The following is a 19,674-nucleotide window of genomic DNA, read 5'->3' on the forward strand; positions in this document are numbered from 1 at the left end:
GTGGCCAAAGTTTTTTGTGACTTAACTAACGCATTTGGTTAAGTTATTGTTTTATATTTCTCAGCAATAGTTCCAAACAAAGTCAATTATACCTCAGGGTTTTGTTCAGAAAAACGAAACAAGTGAAGTTAGCCAGAAAGACAGAACAAAAGTTGTGTTTTTAACATTTGCAGAGACACTGCCCAAAACTCTACCGATCTTCAAGGGATTGATTGCATGAGATGCACCAAAATAAACAACACTGCAAAATAGCCCGCCGAATCATTGCTGTCATCATAATAACCAGGATGCCAGCACAGATGGTGAATATCGTGGGATGCTGGATCCCTCAGCAAAATCAGACCCAAAGAAATGATAGAGGAATATAAGAGAAGGGAGGAGAGTGGAGGAGGAAGAAAGGGAGGCAGAAGAGGAGAAGAAGAAGAAAGAGGGAGGAGAGGCAGAGGGAGAGGAAGAGGAAGAGAAGAAACCCCTTGAGGGGATAGAAGACTCTTTTAAACTAGAGTGTTTGTGGAGGAGGGGGAGGCAAATGCGCTCAGTGAGCGATGGCTGCTGCCTGAGACGGAGGGTGGCTGGCTCTGTGAGAGGATAAGTTAGAGAAAAGCTAAGTCCTACTCTTGCCTCCCCCACTCCTTCTCTTACAACAATCATTGCCTCCTCTCTCTCTGCAGAAATCTTCAGCAATGGCCAGAGCGCAGATGCAGGAGACTTTGGAAATAAAATCACAGCAAAGCAGACGCTCAGCTAGGGTGAGGTGATGAAGAAAACAGGTGGGACTGAATGGCTTCAGGAATCCACCCCTCCACCACACCCCCTGCAAGCACCCAGTGCTGGTCTTTTAAAATCCAAGAAGACATCCGTTTCTCCCTGTCCATTTTCTCTGAGGGTTTGAAAATGAAGCCCTGATGAGATTGAAGAGTTGCTGAAGGGTTGCTAGCGTGATTCCAAAGGAGATTGATTCACTGTGATTTTAAAAATCCTAGGGCTCATATTCTTCCCTCTCCTTGAACTTGCCAGTGTGGACAGACTAGAGCGGAATTTCTCAACCTCAGCAATAGTGACATTTGGACCAAATAATTCTTTGCTGTGAGAGGCTGTCCTGTGCATTGTAGGATGTTTAGCAGCATGCCCGGCCTCTACCCAACAGATGCCAGTATTTCCCCCAAGTCATGACAATCAAAAATGGCTCCAGACATGGCCAAATATCCCCTAGGGTATATTTGAGAACGACTGGATTAGAGTCTGGCCTCTGGCTGTTCCCCAACAAGACTTACGAGAGTAGCCAACCTGAACTCATAGGCAAGAGAAACAACTGAATGGGATGACTCCCTCAAAAGGAAAACAACAAATCGGACAACATGTTTTAGTGAGGACAAAAGTATTAAAACTGGAGAAAAAAGTCAGTAATTTAAAATGAGAATTAGGAATAACTAAAGGAGAGAAGGGAGGGAATACTGGAAAATATGACTAGAGATTGTCTCTGGGGAGGCTCACTGGGGGGATGAGGGACTGGGGTAGGAGGAAGAGTACATGTTTTCTTTATAAAAATATTTTAATTGTAATATACAGTATACAGACAGAAAAGAATGTAAAAAACATATGAACAGCTATTTTAACAGTTAAAAGTGAACACATATATAACCACCAATCAGGTCAAGAAATTGAACAGTGCATTCAAAAACCCTGGTACATTTCTCCAGACCAAAACAGCTTCCCTTTCCCTAAAAGTAGCCATTATCCAGATTTTTATTATTATTTCTGTTTTTAATATCTTTACCATTATGCATGCATTCCTTTATAATATTGTTTAGTTTTGCCTGTTTGGGGAATGTATATAAATGGAATGTTATTATATTTATTCTTCTTTGCCTCAACATTACGTTTGTTACATGTAGCGGTGTGTACATTCTTATTGCTGTACAATAATGTATTTCATGAATATACCACACTTGTGTACTCGTTTTATTGTTGATAGACATTTGATTATGTCCATTTTAAGGCTATAATGAAAAATGCTGCCATAAACATCCTTGTACACTCTCCTTAGATGCATATGTGTATACTTTTCTCCAGGGCATATACATAGAAGTGGAATTGCTGAATCATAAGATCTTCATAAGTTTAACTTTACTAAATAATCCAAAGAATTTTCCAAAGTAGTTTTACCAATATATACTCTTAAAAACAGTGGATGAACATTATCTTTACATATCCTCAATACTTGGTTTGTCAGAGTTTTTCAAAAATTTTTTGGTAATCTAATGCATACGTAGTATTATCTCACTGTTGTTTGTATCCCTTGATTATTAATTAGGCTGAGCACTTAGTGGCTATTTGGATACCCTCATTAGTGAAGTTCATGTTGGATTATCTATCCTATTTTTGGCCACATATTTATGTTTTCTTATGCTTTCTTTTTTGCATATAAAATCTTTTATCTAATGTAAATTACCTTTTGCGTAAAGTATACCCTTCATTTCAGGTAAATTCTTGGATTGTTTAGTTGGGATATGATGGTTACTAAATTTCATACATTTAATTTTTTCAAATATTCCTTTCTTTCGCCTTCATTCTTAAAAGATCTTTTAATTGGGCTAAAAATTCTAGGTTGGTAGTTGTTTTTTCATCAACACATTAAGATATCATTCTACTACTTTCTGCCTTCCCTCTGTTGTTTTTATTTTATCAGCAGTCATTCTAATTGTCATTCCTTTGAAGGTAAGATATCTTTTTTCTGGATGCTTTTAAGATTTTTCTTATTGCTTTTGGATTTCTATGGTCTCGTTATAATATCTGGATGTAGATTTTTTTTAAAATTTATCTTTCTAGCAGAGGCCTTTGTACCTATGAGTGGTTATACATCATCCTCTCTGAAAAATTCTCAGCCAAAATATCTTAAAAACTTGCCTTTGCTTTATTTTCTCTCTAATCAAATATGTTTTAGTCCTTCTCAAAGTATTGTCCATATCTCTAACCTCTTTCTTATATTTTTCAACATTTTGTCTCTTTGTGCCATATTCCAGATAATTTCTTCTGTATCGCCTAAATACTAATTCTAATTCTTCTATGTCCAATCTGTGCTATCCCCTGAGTTTTAATTTTAGTCATTTTATTTACCATATCTATAACTTCTAATTTTTTTCCAAATTTGCTCTGTGATTTTTGTAGTGGTCCTGCAGATATTTTCAAGCCCAATGAATTATTTAAACCTAGTAAGCATAATTAATTTATTTGTCTGCTCTAGACTAATCATTCCAATGTCTGAAGCCAAACAAAGTCTTCTGCTGTCTATTTTTTCTGTTGATTGTTAGCTATGTAGCCTTGTCTCCCTGTATACGTGTTAAATTTACCTGCATGCTAGTCATTGATCCTAAAATATTATTTGTGCAAGTTTCCTGAGGCCTAAAGTTGAGTATACCCTCCTTCAGAGAGTCTTTACAAACATACCTCGACAGCTACCAGCTGATGACAACCTCAAATCAAGTTAATCACTCAGGGTTCCCTGACACAGGTAAGTTCTGTAAACCCAAGATGCAAATCTATGTGAGAGCCAGTCTGCAGCCATAACTTCTTAGGGATTTCTTTCTTGTTCCTTTTCTTCTTATTTTCTGCTCCTCCCACAATGACCTTCTCTAAAGTCTCCTAGAATTGAGGAAGTGAGGGGAAAGTTCAGTTCTGACTCTCTTTTATGCCAAAGGTCATGTCCTTTGTGGATCCAGTTTAATTAGAGAAGTTCTCCTATAAGACTCGTGAGTTACAAACCACCCCAAAACTTAGGGACTTTAAAAACACTTATTCTTATGCACATGGGTCTGTATGCCATCTATATAGGGCTGAGTTGAGGTTGGCTTGGCTGGGCAACTCTGCTTCAAGCCATACTTCAACTAGGTTTGGTTCAGGTCTGTACCATGTGCGTTTACTTTATGGCACAGAGAAGGGGAAGCAGTGATCCTGGGCCTATTCTTCTCAGAAGGATCAGTAGAGCACAAGAGCTATATACCCATATGTGCCTGAACCTATATCACAGAGCATGGGATATCCTATTCCTCTATGAACTATTTTTTCCATTATTTCGCACCCGTCCACTGCCACCTTAACATAAACACAATTGTAACCTTAGGGCTCTAGTCTCCTACTGCCAACCACCATACTCTACATGAAACAAACACTTGTGTAGCACCTAAGTACCAGACTTTTTCCACATATTGTCTCCTTAATGATCAGACCCACCCTGGGAACTCATTATTACTGATGTTTAGAGAGGTCAAGTAACTTGCCTAAGGTCACACACCTTGTACATGGCAAAGTCAGGATTCTGTTTATGTCCAATATCTGGGTCTTCACCATCATCCTCACAATGATGGAATGCAGGAGATGGTTACCACAGGAAGAAGGGGTCCACTGGGATAGGGGATACTGCCTGGGAGTTGAAAGGGAAAGGCAGGGGCAGAGTGTGTGTTTACTATGACTCACTCCTACATCATAACCTTGTCCTCAGGATTATGTTGATTATTCCTATTCTTTCGCAGCAAGTAATTAGCATGCAAAAAGAAGAGGAACAACATCGATTATTTGCCAATAAAGACAAGATCAAAAGCATAAGGCAAATTGAAATAATATGTGAGTTGTATATTTTCTTCAAGTTTTGGTTTAAACTAAAACAACTGTTGGAAAGGTCAGAGAGTTCCCATCTACTGCTATGATCAGCTTATTAGAAAAATAGCTTGTAGCAGCTGAGAGAGAGAGAGCATGTGAGAGACAGAGAGGTGAGCATCTAGATCTTTTTAACCTTTTAATAAGAGGTACACAAGGAAGAAAAAGGAATTAGTATGAATTTGGGGGCACCAAACAACAATGTTAACCACATAGCATTTCTACTATGGTGCTTATAGATAAAGGGAAGGAGGTAAAGAAGAGCAGAGAAAAGAAAAATTTGTGAGATTATGGGTCACAGTATAAGGGACGCTTTATTACCAAGTATCTCCAGAAGATTAAAATATGAAAAATAAAACTATATTTAACATCTTTGAAGATTAATGCATGTATATAGTTTTTTTAAAATTAATACCATCTTGCCACATGAAAATGGATTCATAAGTCAGCATTTTTCTTCTACTCCTGAAATCATGCAGAGAAAGGAGGAGGATGAGGAGAAGAAAGGACAACAACAATGACAACAACAACAAAAGTGTATTTTCAATAAAACTAGGAGCTCAATATTAAAACACTCCATATGTGTAGGGTCTCAAAACATAGATAAGATTGGGGAGAAGCCTCACAAGGGGAAGTATAAAGAATTGTAGGTATTCCTCCCCCAGCAGTGGCAGGTGGCACCTGCAACCTGAGGCCTCAAAAGCCACAGCAAAATCCATGACCCAGCCCCCAGTGGTGGCACCTTCAATACCAGCTCTACCAGCAGTGTGGGCCACATACAAGACCCCAGGCCCCTGGCAGTGACAGCGGCAGCCATGAACTCAGCACCACTGGCAGCAGTGCTGCCTGCAACCCCAGATAACTCAGGAGCAGCAGTGCAGATGGTGCACAGGGCAGCAGCACCTGAGCTCATGTAGAGCCTGCAGAGAGCCAGTGGGGGAACACAAGATCCAAGCAACACCAGAAGCAGCACACATGCTCGCAACATGGTGACCCCAGTGGCAACACCGTGACTGCAGCAACATCATAAGCAGCAAGGCACCGGCAACCTCAGAGGCACAAGCAACACAAGGAGGACACTGATGACCTCTCTGGCAGAGGCAGTGGAAGGTGAAAAGTCCAGGTTCTCAAATACAACCAGAAGCAGTTCAGAATCAAAGTAACCAAAGCCTTGCCCAAATAAGAAAGATGTTTACTATCACAAATGCACCAGCATAAGATCAACTCATCCAACACCAGGAAAAACTACAGTAACATGGTAGAACAGAAGAAAATGACAACTCTTCAGACATTAAACTTGAAATCACAGAAGATTGGGATCCAGCTGACAGAGAATTCAAAATAGCTGTTGTGAAGAAATTCAATGAGTTACAAGAAAAGACAGTTCAATGAGGTCAGAAATAAAACTAATAAACAGAAGAAGTACTTCACCAAAGAGATTGAAACTCTGAAAAAAAAAACAAATAGAAATTCTGGAGATGAAGAACACAATTAATGAGATGAAAAATAAAGTAGAAAGCATTGGAAATAGAGCAGACCATATGGAAGGGAGAATTAGGGAGCTCAAAGATAGGAATATAGAAATGATTCAGGTGGAAGAGGAGAGAGAACTAAGGTTTTTTAAAAATTAAGATATTCTATGAGAAATATCCCACTCAATTAGGAAAAGCAACATATGGATAATGGGTATCCCAGAAAAAGAAGAGAGGGAGAAAGGAGCAGAGAGCTTATTCAAAGAAATTAAACCTGGGGAAGGACTGGATATAGAAGTACATGGAGCTAACAGAATTCCTAATTATCTCAACACAAAAAGACCTTCTCCAAGGCACATTATATTAAAACTGTCAAAAATCAACGACAAAGAAAGAATATTAAGAGCAGCCAGAGAGAAAGAAAATAACTTACAAAGGAACTCCCATCAGGCTATCAGCGGATTTCTCAGCAAAGAGTCTACAGGCTAGGAGAGAATGGAATGATGTTTTTCAAAATATTGAAAGACAAAAACTATCAGCCAAGAATACTCTATCCAGCAAAGTTATCCTTCAGATATGACAGAGAAATAAAGACTTTTCCAGACAAACAAAGCTGAGGGAGTTCATTGCCACTAGACCTGCCTTACAAGAAATGTCAAAAGAAGCCCTTCTATCTGAAATGAAAAGGCAAAGGCTTACAAATCTTTGAGCAGAGTGATAGACAGACAGAATCAGAAAATTGCAACTCTATATCAGAATAGGTTAGTAAATGCTTAATTATAACATAAAGCTAAATGGAAAGACAGCATCAAAAATAACTATAACCATTTGAATTTGGTTACAAACTCACAACACAAAAAGGGATAACTTGTGACAACAAAAACATAGAAGGGGAAGAGGAAAATGATGGAACCTGTATAGGCTAATGGAGATAAGATGCTATCAGCAGAAAAAAGACTATCTCATCTATGAGATCTCTTATACAAACCTCATGGTAAACACAAAACAAAAAATCAGAGCAGAGTCACAAATCATAAATACAGAGGAAACAGAGGAAAACATCACAGAAAACCACCAAACTGAAATGGCAGACAGAGATACAAGGGAAAAGAAACAATGGAAATATAGTACAACCAGACAACAAAGATAAAATGGCAGTATTAATCCCTCATATGTCAATAATCACTCTAAATGTAAATGGATTGAGTTCACCAATCAAAAGACACAGAGTGGCTGGATGGATTAAAAAACAGGACCCAACAATATGCTGCATCCAGGAGACCCATCTCATCACTAAAGACAAACATAGGCTAAGAGTGAAGGGAATGGAAGAAGATACTCCAGGCAAATGGAAACCAAAAGAAAGTGGATGAAGCTATACTTATATCAGACAAAATACACTTCAAGCCAAAAAAGGTAGCAAGAGACAAAGATGGGCATTATTACAATGATAAAAAGGACATTCCATAAAGAAGACATAACACTTATTAATATATATACCCCTAACATAGGAGCACCAAATTATATAAAGCAACTATTAACAGACAGAAAGGGAGAAACTGACAGCAACACAATAATAGTAGAGGACCTCAACACTTTACTTACATCAATGGATAGATCATCCAGACAGAAAGTCAACACAGAAACATTGGCCTTAAACGAAACACTACACCAGATGGATTTAATAGATGTATATAGAACATTTCATCCAAAAGCAGTGGAATACACATTCTTCTCAAGTGCACATGGAACATTCTCAAAGACAGATCGTATGTTGGGAAACAAAACAAGCCTTAATAAGTTTATGAAGATTGGAATCATATCAAGCATCTTTTCTGACCACTTTAATATGAAACTGGCAATCAACTACAAGAAGAAAGCTGGAAAAATCACAAATGTATGGAGACTAAACAACATGCTACTGAACAACTATTGGATCAATGAAGAAATCAAAGGAGAAATCAAAAAATACCTGGAGACAAATGAAAATGAAATACAACATACCAGAATCTATGAGATGCAGCAAAAATAGTACTAAGAGGGATGGATATAGCGATACAGGCCTTCCTCAGGAAACCAGAAAAGTCTCAAACAAACAATCTAATACTATACCTGAAAGAACTAGAAGAAGAACAAACAAAGCTCAAAGTTAGTAGAAGGAAGGAAATAATAAAAATCAGAGCAGAAATAAATGAAATAGAGACTAAAAAGACAATAGACAGGATCAATGAAACTAAGAGCTGGTTCTTTGAAAAGATAAACAAATTGACAAATCCTTAGGTAGACTCACTAAGAAAAAAAGAGAAAAGACTCAAATAAATAAAATCACAAATGAAAGAGGAGAAATTACAACAGATACTACAAAAATACAAATAATTATAAGAGAATACTATGAATAGCTACACACCAAAAAACTGGATAACCTAGAAGAAATGGATAAATTCTTAGAATCATACAACCTCCCGAACAGAATCAAGAAGAAATAGAGAATCTGAATAGACCAATCACAAGTAAAGATATTGAAATAGTAATCAAAAACCTCCAAAAAAACAAAAGTCCAAGACCAGATTGCTTCTCTGCTGAATTCTACCGAATATTCAAAGAAGATTTAATATCTATCCTTATCAAACTCTTCCAAAAAGTTGAAGAGGAGGGGATGCTTCCTAACTCATTCTATGAGGCCAACATTACCTTGATGCCAAAACCAGACAAGGACAACAGAAAAAAGGAAAATTACAGGCCAACATTGCTGATGAACATAGATGCAAAACTTCTCAACAAAATATTAGCAAATCAAAGACAACAACACATTAAAACGATCATTCAGCATGATCAAGTGGAATTTATTCCAGAGATACAAGGATAGTTCCACATCTGAAAATCAATCAACGTGATACACCACATTAACAAAATGAAGAGTAAAAATCACATGATCATCTCAATAGATGCAGAGAAAGCATTCGACAAGATTCAACATCCATTTATCATAAAAACCCTCAATAAAATGGGTATAGAAGGAATGTGTCTCAACATAATAAAGGCCATATATGACAAACCCACAGCCAACATCATACTCAATGGTGAAAAACTGAAAGCTATTCCTCTAAGAAAAGGAACAAGACAAGGATGCCCACTTTTGCCACTCTTATTCAATATAGTATTGGAAGTCCTAGCCAGAGCAATTAGGCAAGAAAAAGAAATAAAAGGGATCCAAATTGGAAAGGAAGAATAAATCTGTCACTATTTGATGATGACATGATTCTATATATAGAAAACCCTACAGCATCCACCAAAAAACTGTTAGAAATAATTAATGAATACAGTAAAGTTGCAGGGTATAAAATCAACATACAAAAATCAGTTGCATTTCTATACACTAACAATGAACTAGCAGGAAGAAAAATCAAGAATACAATCCCATTTTACAACTGCAGCAAAAAGAATAAAATACCTAGGAATAAATTTAACCAAGGAGGTGAAAGACCTGTACACTGAAAACTGTAAGACATTATTGAAAGAAATTGAAGAAGACATAAAGAAGCGGAAAGATATTTCATGCTCATGGATTGGGAGAATAAACATAGTTAAAATTTCCATATTACCTGAAGCAATCTACATATTCAGTCCAATCCCAATCAGAGTCCCAATGACATTCTTCAGGAAACAGAACAAAGAATCCTAAACTTTATATGGAACAATAAAAGACCCTGAGTAGCCAAAGCAATCCTGAGAAAAAAGAACAAAGCTGGAGGCATCACAATCCCTGACTTCAAAATATACTACAAAGCTATAGTAATCAAAACAGTATGGTATCGGCACAAAAACAGACACACAGATCAATGAAACAGAATTCAAAGCCCAGAAACAAAACCACACATCTATGGACAGCTAATCTTCAACAAAGGAGCCAAGAACATACAATGGAAAAAGGAAAGTCTCTTCAATAAATGGTGTTGGGAAAACTGGAAACCACATGCAAAAGAATGAAAGTAGAACATTATCTTACACCATATACAAAAATTAAATCAAAATGGATTAAAGACTTGAATGTAAGTCCTGAAACCATAAAACTCCTAGAAGAAAATATAGGCGGTACACTCTTAGACATTCGTCTTAGTGGCATCTTTTTTAATATCATGTCTACTTGGACAAGGGAAACAAAAGAAAAAATAAAGAAATGGGAGTACATGAGACTAAAAAGCTTCTGCAAGGTAAAAGAAACCATCAACAAAACAAAAAGACAATCCACTAACTGGGAGAGAATATTTGCAAATCCTATATCCAACAAGGGGCTAATCTCCAAAATATATAAAGAACTCAACAACAAAATCAAACAACCCAATCAAAAAATTGTCAGAGGATACGAAGAGACATTTTTCCAAAGAAATTATACAAATGGCCAACAGTCACATGAAAAGATGTTCAATATCACTAACAGGGAAATGCAAATCAAAACTACAGTAAGATATCACCTCATGCCTGTCAGAATGGCTATTATTAAAAAGAGAAGAAATAACAAGTATTGGAGAGGATGCAAAGAAAAGGGAACCCTCATACACTGCTGGTGGGAATGCAAACTGGTACAGCCACTGTGGAAACCAGTATGGAGATTTCTCAAAAAATTATAAGTAGAAATGATGGGTTGTAATTAGTATTTTGGTGGTGAACATGATGTAGTCCATGCAGAAATAGAAGTACAATGATGTACACCTGAAATTTTTGCAATGTTATAAACCAATGTTACTGCAAAAAAAAAAAAAAAAAAAAAAAAAAAAAAAAACATAGGATCCAGCTATCCCACTACTGGATATTTATCCAAAGTATTTGAATTCAACAATTCAGAGAGATTTATGCACCCCTATATTCATTGCAGCATGATTCACAATAGCCAAGATGTGGAAGCAACCAAAGTGCCCATCATGTGATGAATGGATAAAGAAGATGTGGTATATGTATACATATATATATTTATATATATATACACACACACACAATGGAATACTACTCAGCCATAAAAAAAGACAAAATCATCCCCTTTGCAACAACATGAATGGACCTTGAGGGTATGATGTTAAGCCAAATAAGCCAGACAGAGAAAGACAAATATCATATGATTTCACTCATGTGTGGAAGATAAACAAACACAGGGATAAAGAGAACAGATTAGTGGTTATCAGAAGGGAAGGGGGTGGGGCAGTGGGCAAAAGGGGTAAAGGGGCACATATGTATAGTGACAGATAAAAATTATCCTATTGGTGGTGAGTACGATGCAATCTATACAGAAACTGATATATTATAATGAAATTACACAGTGTTATAACCAATATGACCTCAATAAAATAATTGAAAAAAAAAGACTAATCTCTCTAATATATATAGAAATTCCAGAAATTGTTAATGAAGAGAACAACATGAGAAAAATTGATAAAGAATACAAACAGATAATACAAATAGTAAAGAATACAAGATATGGAAAAAGAAATACGAATGACTCTTATGCCTATGAAAGAATGCATAATCTCACTCATAATAGAATAGTACATGAAAACTACACTGAAATACCATTTTTTACCCATTAGACTAGAAAAATACAATAAGTTTATAAAGGCTATAGGAGAAACAGGTATTTCTGTGCATCGCTTGTGGAAGTGCAAGTTGATATGACCACTATGGAAAGCAATTTGTCATGATTTATCAGAACTATAAATGCAGAGATACGCACTTAGCCTTGGGCAGACTCTGGACCTTGACTGCTGAGTAAATCAATAGAAGAAACATTCTGTTAATAATGCTGAGAAAATGGTTGTTTAGGTATCTAAGAAAAAAATGAATTTGTGTCTTTTTGTTTTGTTTTGGGTTTTTTGTGGGGTATTTTTTTGTTTCTTTTTGTTTTGTTTTGTTTTTTTGAGGAAGATTGGCCCTGAGCTAACATCTTTTGCCAATCTTCCTCTTTTTCTTTTTTTTTTCTCCCCAAAGCCCCAGTACATGGTTGTATATCCTAGTGGTAGAGTTGTAGCTCTTCTGTGTGGGACGCCACCTCAGCATGGCTTGATGTGAGTAGGTCTGTGCCTAGGATCCGAATTGGTGCACCCCGGGCCACCAAAGCGAAACACACAAACCCAACCACTATGCCACTGGGCCAGCCCTTGAAGTTATGTATTTATTGAAATTTTGTTGATATGAATTTAAGAGGCTACATGAAATCCTAAGTGGAAAGCACTAAAGTCTTAAGAAAAGATTACAAAGAAAATGGGATAGGTATTGGATGGCATGCCCCAAAGGTGTCTTTCAATCCTGAGATTCTATAACAAAAATATCCATGAGTCCAAGTGTTGACATAGGAAAAATCTTTTCTGGTTTACCCACTACCCTCCATTCACAGCTTGTTTTAAGGGTATTTGTGTTAAAAAAAATAAAATCTCATTCCTAGTAAAAAAAGAAAAAAAAAGAAAGAAAGAAAGTAAAAGAGAGAGAGAGAGACAAGAAATATACTGAACAGTTAACATCGGTCATATTACAATGATAAGTTTAGGAAATGTTTTTTCTTTTTTTTCGTATCCTAAATTACCTTTAGTGTGTTTATATTAAATCTATTTCATTTTGTTTTCTAATTTAATTTTTGAATCAATATTACATTTGCATGGTTCAAGAATATTTAATAATGAATACAGTAAAATCTCCCACCTACTCTCGCCCCCGTCTGACCATTTCTCACCCACTGTGCTTCCACTACAGGTAACCACTGCTGCTATTTCCTTCTGAATCTTTTCAGAGTCTCTTTATATATATATATATGTGTGTATATATATATATATATATATATCTCCTTATTTTCCCTCATTTTTACCCAAAAGGTAGCATCTCATTCCCAGATCTGCTAAGTGTCATTGTTTCCATCGCTAGTCTCAGCATATTCCTAGTTCCCAGTCTCCTGCCAAGCCCCATGTAGACGATCGACTGACCCACTGGATTGTAAGTTTCTGAGTGGCAAACAAAGTGTCTTGGCAAGTATGTGTCCTGCATGTGGTATCAAGCGGAGTGCCTAATGCTCAGTGGTACTCAATACATATTTGAATTGAATGAGTATCTCATCACCTTAGAAGGCAGGTCCCGCAGAGGGGAAGTACAGAACAATTAAATTGGGGTGAAAAGAGAGCATTACAGCAGCAAACCCCAAGTGTCCAGGAACAGCCATCAAATGGGCTCTCAAACAAGGAAAGTCAGCCCAGATAGCGTGGTTAGTATCCAGGAAATGAACATTTATCGGGCAGCCACTGAGCATCTGCACAGAGATATAGCAGATGAGATGTGCCGATCCCTCTGCAGGTCACTGTAAGGAACACAAATACCTGGAAGACAGAATCCAGGCTGGCTAAACACTTTGAGAAATCGAAGCAAAATGGAACTTGGTTTCTGCCTTAGAGACTTACCAGCATAGATGGGCAGGTAAGATGTCACCAAACAGATATATGATGAGCCAGGTCTCCAAATATTGCCAAAGCCAAGGTTGGCCCAAACTGATGCCAACCAAAAGATTTGTGATGCTCCATTAAGTTCTTGGATTGAAACACAAACTTCCCACGTGAGGAAATAGGAGATACTTAGGCAAAAGTGTAGATAAAGACAGAGTATAAGAGATGGCCATTGTCCACATGCTAGGGTACACATGAAGAACAGTAAATCTAACAGGCCAGAGGCTGCAACGGAAGTTGAACCAAAGAGCCAAGCGTTCAGAAATTGGCGGACAGCTCATTACTGGGTGGAAAGGAATTTTGTGATGGATTATTAACATCTATGAGAGCAGCCTGTGGAAGTCTATTCACCACGCACTGTCATCCCAGCCCTATACGCAATCCAGTTTACCACCCTCAATGTTCACAGAGAACTATCACTGAACACACAGCCAAATGAATTGAATAGGATGACAGAGGTTACTTCGTTTGTGTTTTACCAGTAAGAGAAATGACGCCAGATTTCTCTCTGATTATACACACAAGCTAAAGACACTTTCGAATCCCAGAACATTCCTTGTGAGCTCAGCTTTCCTTGTAAACTGTGTGACTCTACCATTGCTTTCTCTGAAAAGCTGGTAAGTTTTAGTCACAAGTATTTCCTTCAATTCTTTTATGACGATCATTTCCTTGAAGATATCTCCAGTGTTCTCTCTTACTGAGGGCAGATGTCATACTAAAAATTTAAGCCTAGTCTGAAGGATGAGAAGAAAATGAAGTCCAAGATCGTTCAGCAGGATCATTGCACTCTGCCACCATCAGCACAACTCTCCAATGTGCAGAAATTCACATGAGTATGCCCATATGCCTGGGCACACTTGCACATCCACATGCCACACACATCACACACAAACACAAGCACAACACGCTACACACATCACACACAAGCACGAAACATGCACACAGAGGAACACGTACACATGTGCACAATACACAAACACAAACAGACACACACACCACTCAAACACAACTCCACATACAACCCCGTGATATAACACCATACACAAATCTCACACCACACACATTACTCTCTCTCACACACACATACACACAAATACACTATGAACACAACACCCACATTCACACACGCCACATCATACAAACACACAAGCAAGAATTACCTTTTATAGTTTGCATGTCTTTCACACATGATTATAAACACAAAGAAGCGTAGTATTCATCTCTCTCTGATTCATCTTTGATCTTTACGAGCTCCTGGCACCTAATTATATATGACTGGCTGGAGCATAGCTTTTCCTTGGTAAGGTTGAAATCTAGCAGCTGCCACTTTGAAAGATAAAGGTGAGATTTCTTTTTCGTGTATGATCTAATGTTAAGTAATATGTTCTCTGGTTTATAACTGTTTTGCCTCCCAAATCCATTCATCTCAAGCTATGTTAAAGGTAACCTCAGATAAAAATGAAAAACCACATAACAGCAGTAGAGAATAGAGGTAAAGGGGCCGGAATGCAGTGTATGTGGATCTGAATCACTGCTCTGGCCCCTTATTGACCTTGTGGCCTTGAGTGAGCTGAATAATATTCTCAAGCTTCACTTTTCTCCACTTTCAAAACAAGGATGATATTAACTGTAACTTCCTCTAACAGTCGCCAGGATTAAATATTATAATGTGCTATAGTAAAGTGCTTGGCACCCTCCCTAGTGTACAGTGAGCACTTAACAAATGTTAACTATTTTTATTAGTCCTCAAAAGATACAGGAGCTCTGCAAGCCAGCCAATACAATTCCTGATCTTCATGTGGAAACCAGATGGAATAATTTTTGGAAGAAGAAAAGTCACAGTAACTTCAACAAGTAAAGAAAAGTTTGCATTAGCCTGAGGGATGCCAAGCGTGATGGAATCATACATTTGTGGTTTGTGCCTTTTTCACAATAAATACATTCTAGGGTTGTACACTGCAGAGAAGTAATACAACCCAGAAAAGCAAATTAATGAAATGAGCATAGGAATTAAAATCTTATAGGGAATCCATAGACAACACTTCATCAGATTTTTTCAGCAATATTTAGAGAAGATTTTGAGGCAAAAATTCTGTCTTACATTTCTATGTATTTGGGACTATTTTCTGTACATATGTTTCCTTAAAAATGGGGCTAAAAAAAGTGAAATCAATTTTGCTGGTTCTGCTAAATTCATTCTAATCCTTCCTATATTCAGTGAGAGAAGTGTGGCTCAAAACTTTATTCACTGAGAAGTGCTGGGATGAAAAGAATCTTGCCCTCCAACTCAGAATGGTCCATCATTAGTATATCTCACCATGGCCTCGCTATTTCTTCCATTAACAGCTGGAATTACCAAGATAAATTCCCTGCCTTGAACAGTAGTCATCTCCGAGACGCCACACAAAATGAATGAATTACCACCAATCATGACAGCCCAAGTTCATATTTTCATATCCCTGAGAAGGGTTGACTCTTTGGGGTGAGGGGTGTAGAGGAAGACTACTCTCTGGCCCCAACCTCAGTTCTACTCCAAGGACAAATAGAATGTCTTCCCAGCAAACTTTACGTCAAATGCTGCCTGCTATGGTCTGAATGTTTGTATCCCCTCAAAATTCATATGTTGAAATTCTAACCCCTAAAGATGATGATATTAGGAGGTGGGGACTTTGAGAGGTTCTTAGGTCATGAGGGTGGAGCCCTCATGAATGGGATTAGTGTTCTTATAAAAGAAACCCCACAGAGATTCCTAGCCCCTTCCACCATGTGAGGACACAGCAAGAAGGCATTATCTATGAACCAGAAAAAAACTATTTTTAATGATATTTTCATAATAAATATAATTTTAATCACTAACTTCTTCCTCATTACTGAAATATGTGCTTTTCTTTATCCTTGGGCGTCTTGAATCATCTGATGTTGAGGGGCCCCCTGAACTCTCACCTAACCATGTGGGCACCTTGATCTCGGACTTTTCAGCCTCCAGAACTGTGAGAGATACATTTCTGTTGTTTATAAGCCACCCAGTCTTCGATACTTGGTTATAGCAGCTCAAATGGGCTAAGACACTGCCAGTTCAAAGCGAGGTACAGGAGGACCCTGGTTTGGGCTTCATTTACGGATTTGTTGCATTTGTTTCCCCAGTGGGGAAGAACAAGAAGAGACCGTGGGGAAAGATTTCAGCACTTTACCCCCAACCTTTGGGTCAGTAGAGCACACAGACACACACATTCCAAGATCAGTTGCAGGGAAGGTGGCACAGTGACCAAGGAAACAAGAGAGTCACCCTGAACAAAGAGTCAGAAGAGCTAACCTCAAATATCAGAGAAGGAACCTCAGATGAGAGCAAATGAAAATTTGCTGAGGGCAGTTAGAATTGTGATCCCTTGGAGGGCTACATGACCTCCTTCCCCAACTTGCCTCTGCTAAGATATATCTAAATTCCTCAATAGGGGGCGCTGTTGATGGGGGATGGAGAACCTGGCTCAGAACAACCTAGGTCCAACTAAGTTGTTCTGGAAGCCAATGCCCACCAAAGGACGTTAGGGAGGCACTCACAGAGAGACCAAAAGAGAGGGCACACACAGTGAGATGGGGAGACACAAACACTAACGTTGCTACAGGACCCTGACCACATAGGGAGAAAGTAGGGAGACAGTGCAAGACTGGCCTCTGGCAATACTGGCTTAATCACTCCAGATTGTGCTAGTCAGAGGTCCTTAGGAGCTATCTGTAATCCTTCTCACAACCTAGCCTATGCTCTTGGGGAAATGTTTTAAAAGCATTTGTCACATTTCACAACAAATTTTGGAAGCTTTGGAGGCAGGCCAATCTTATCTGGCATTTCTATAACTCCTACACGAGTTTGTCAGAAATATTTTGTTGATTGTTTGTCTGATCTGTAATCCATGATTCACTTTTTTAGGCAACATTTTTCAGAAATACCAATGTCTTGTCATTATTCTAAGCATATTTTTTACAGAGGAAATTGTGGTATATGAGGTTTGCTCTTGGCACATGTATGTAACCTCTATAAATTCCTTTCTTCTCCCACTCATTGTTGAGCCTCTGGATCTCAAATCCCTCATGCTCTTTCTGATGGCTACATTATTAATGTGGAGATTGAGGTTCTAACTTTGTGTACTGAATAGGGAGCAGGAGATTTTGACAAAACAGGACCAAATGGCTTGTTGCAAGAAGGAGAATTTAAGGGATAATCCAGGAAGAGGCAAGATACTCATGTCTTCATTATGCTGGGCTCTAATCCTCACTACCTATTCTGACCCCATCTTCTATCCCTCCCACTCCCTGTAAACTGAAATGAAAATCAGCTCTTGGACTCTCCATCATCAGCAAAATCTCCTTTGTCCACAACCTTTTGTTGTGAGGATTCCATTCACCTCCATGTCCTAACTGAAACCTGGCTCTCTCCTGAGAATACCGCTTCCCCCAAAGCCCTCTTAAATGTCACCATCCCTACCCTGTATACTGGATCTGAAGATGGGTGAGGAGGTGCCTTTCTTGCTCTTTAATGCTGCTTTCAACCATTTTCTCTCCCTCTTCCCTAAAATCACCTAGCTTTGATTCTTATGTTGTCAGATTATACCATTCTCTATCCAACCACATTATAGTCATCTAAAGATCCCTGAGACACTCCTTCTCATTCCTTGAAGATTTTAGCTCTTGGTTCACTGTTATTCTCTCCAAATCTCTACAAAAAAATCATCTTTCTAATTCCCTGATCTCTGAATTTCATGAACTCCTGTCCTACAATGCTCTTGTTTACCATACTACCTTAATCTCTCACTTCCATAGTCATAACCTAAATGTTGTCATTACCAATAACTGCTTTCCCATCAGAATCTAATTTCAAGCATCCCATTTTTTTGGCCATTCTACTACCTATCTTTGCACCTCACTCTCCCTAAAACCCCTGCTCCATCAGTCCTTTGACCCACCAAGATCTATAAACCAAGAAGAAATAGGTTCTGCTCACTTTTCAGTAGCCTCACCCAGTTGTAGTCTCACTTTCCTCTTTCCTGCAGGCTAAATGCCAAAGTCAATTATTACAACCCTGGCCTTGCTTTCTCCTTCATCTTCCTTACCCTCTATTGTTTGATATAGTTGCTTGGCAAACCCCAAGCTTTGTTGGATCCAACTCTCCACCTACTTTGCACCTGCTCTCACTCAGCTACTTGGACTGGAGAAAAACACACAATCATGCTGACTGGCTATGCTTTAAATTCATGACAACTAACCCCAAAAGGGACCTTAATGTTGCTTGGCAATTATACCATCTTTCCCCTAGTCCATTCACTTTTCCACTTTCCTAGATGGTTAATTTATTCCCTCCTCTTTCCTCAAACTTCAAGCCCCTCTTCTCTGATGATTTTTATTTCTACTTAACTGAGAAAATAGAAGCAATAATAAAGAAACTTCCACAAGCTCCCAACACTACGTCTGCCCACATATCTGCATGAATGCCCACATGGCTGTCTTCTCTCCTGTTAGTGTGGAAAAGAACTTCCCATGCTTCTAGTGAAGGCCAGCACATCCACAAGTACTTTGGCTCCCACCTCCTCGTACCTCCTCAGGGATACAGCCCCAGCAATTCTCCACTGTCCTTCATCAATAATTCCCATAACCATACAATTGGCTCTTATTTCACTTACCTTTAAAAAATTCTTGGTTCCACTTTCCTCATTTCTCTCTTTTCTTTTATAGTAAAATTCTGTGAAAATTACCTAAACTCATTGTCTCCAATTTCTCTCCTCCTATTATTTCTTGGACCCACTCTGATCAGACTTTAACACTGACCATTCAACCAAAACATCTCTTGTTGAGATCACCAATGTTTCCACATGGCAAAATCTAATGGACAGTGCTCAGTCGTCTTCTCACTTAAACCATCAGCTGCATTTGACACAGTGGCTCCGTTCCTCCTTCTAGCAATTCTCTCTTAATCTGGCTTCAAAGACATTACACTTACCTGGTCTTCTTCCTATCTCTCTCTCCACTCCTTTTCAGTCTCCTTTGTTCATTCCTCACCCTAAATACAGTCATGTGTCTCTTAACGA

The sequence above is a fragment of the Ceratotherium simum genome, chromosome 6, assembly GCF_057802395.1.
Source record: "Ceratotherium simum simum isolate JZ-2026a chromosome 6, ASM5780239v1, whole genome shotgun sequence".
In the NCBI taxonomy this organism is placed as follows: domain Eukaryota; kingdom Metazoa; phylum Chordata; class Mammalia; order Perissodactyla; family Rhinocerotidae; genus Ceratotherium; species Ceratotherium simum.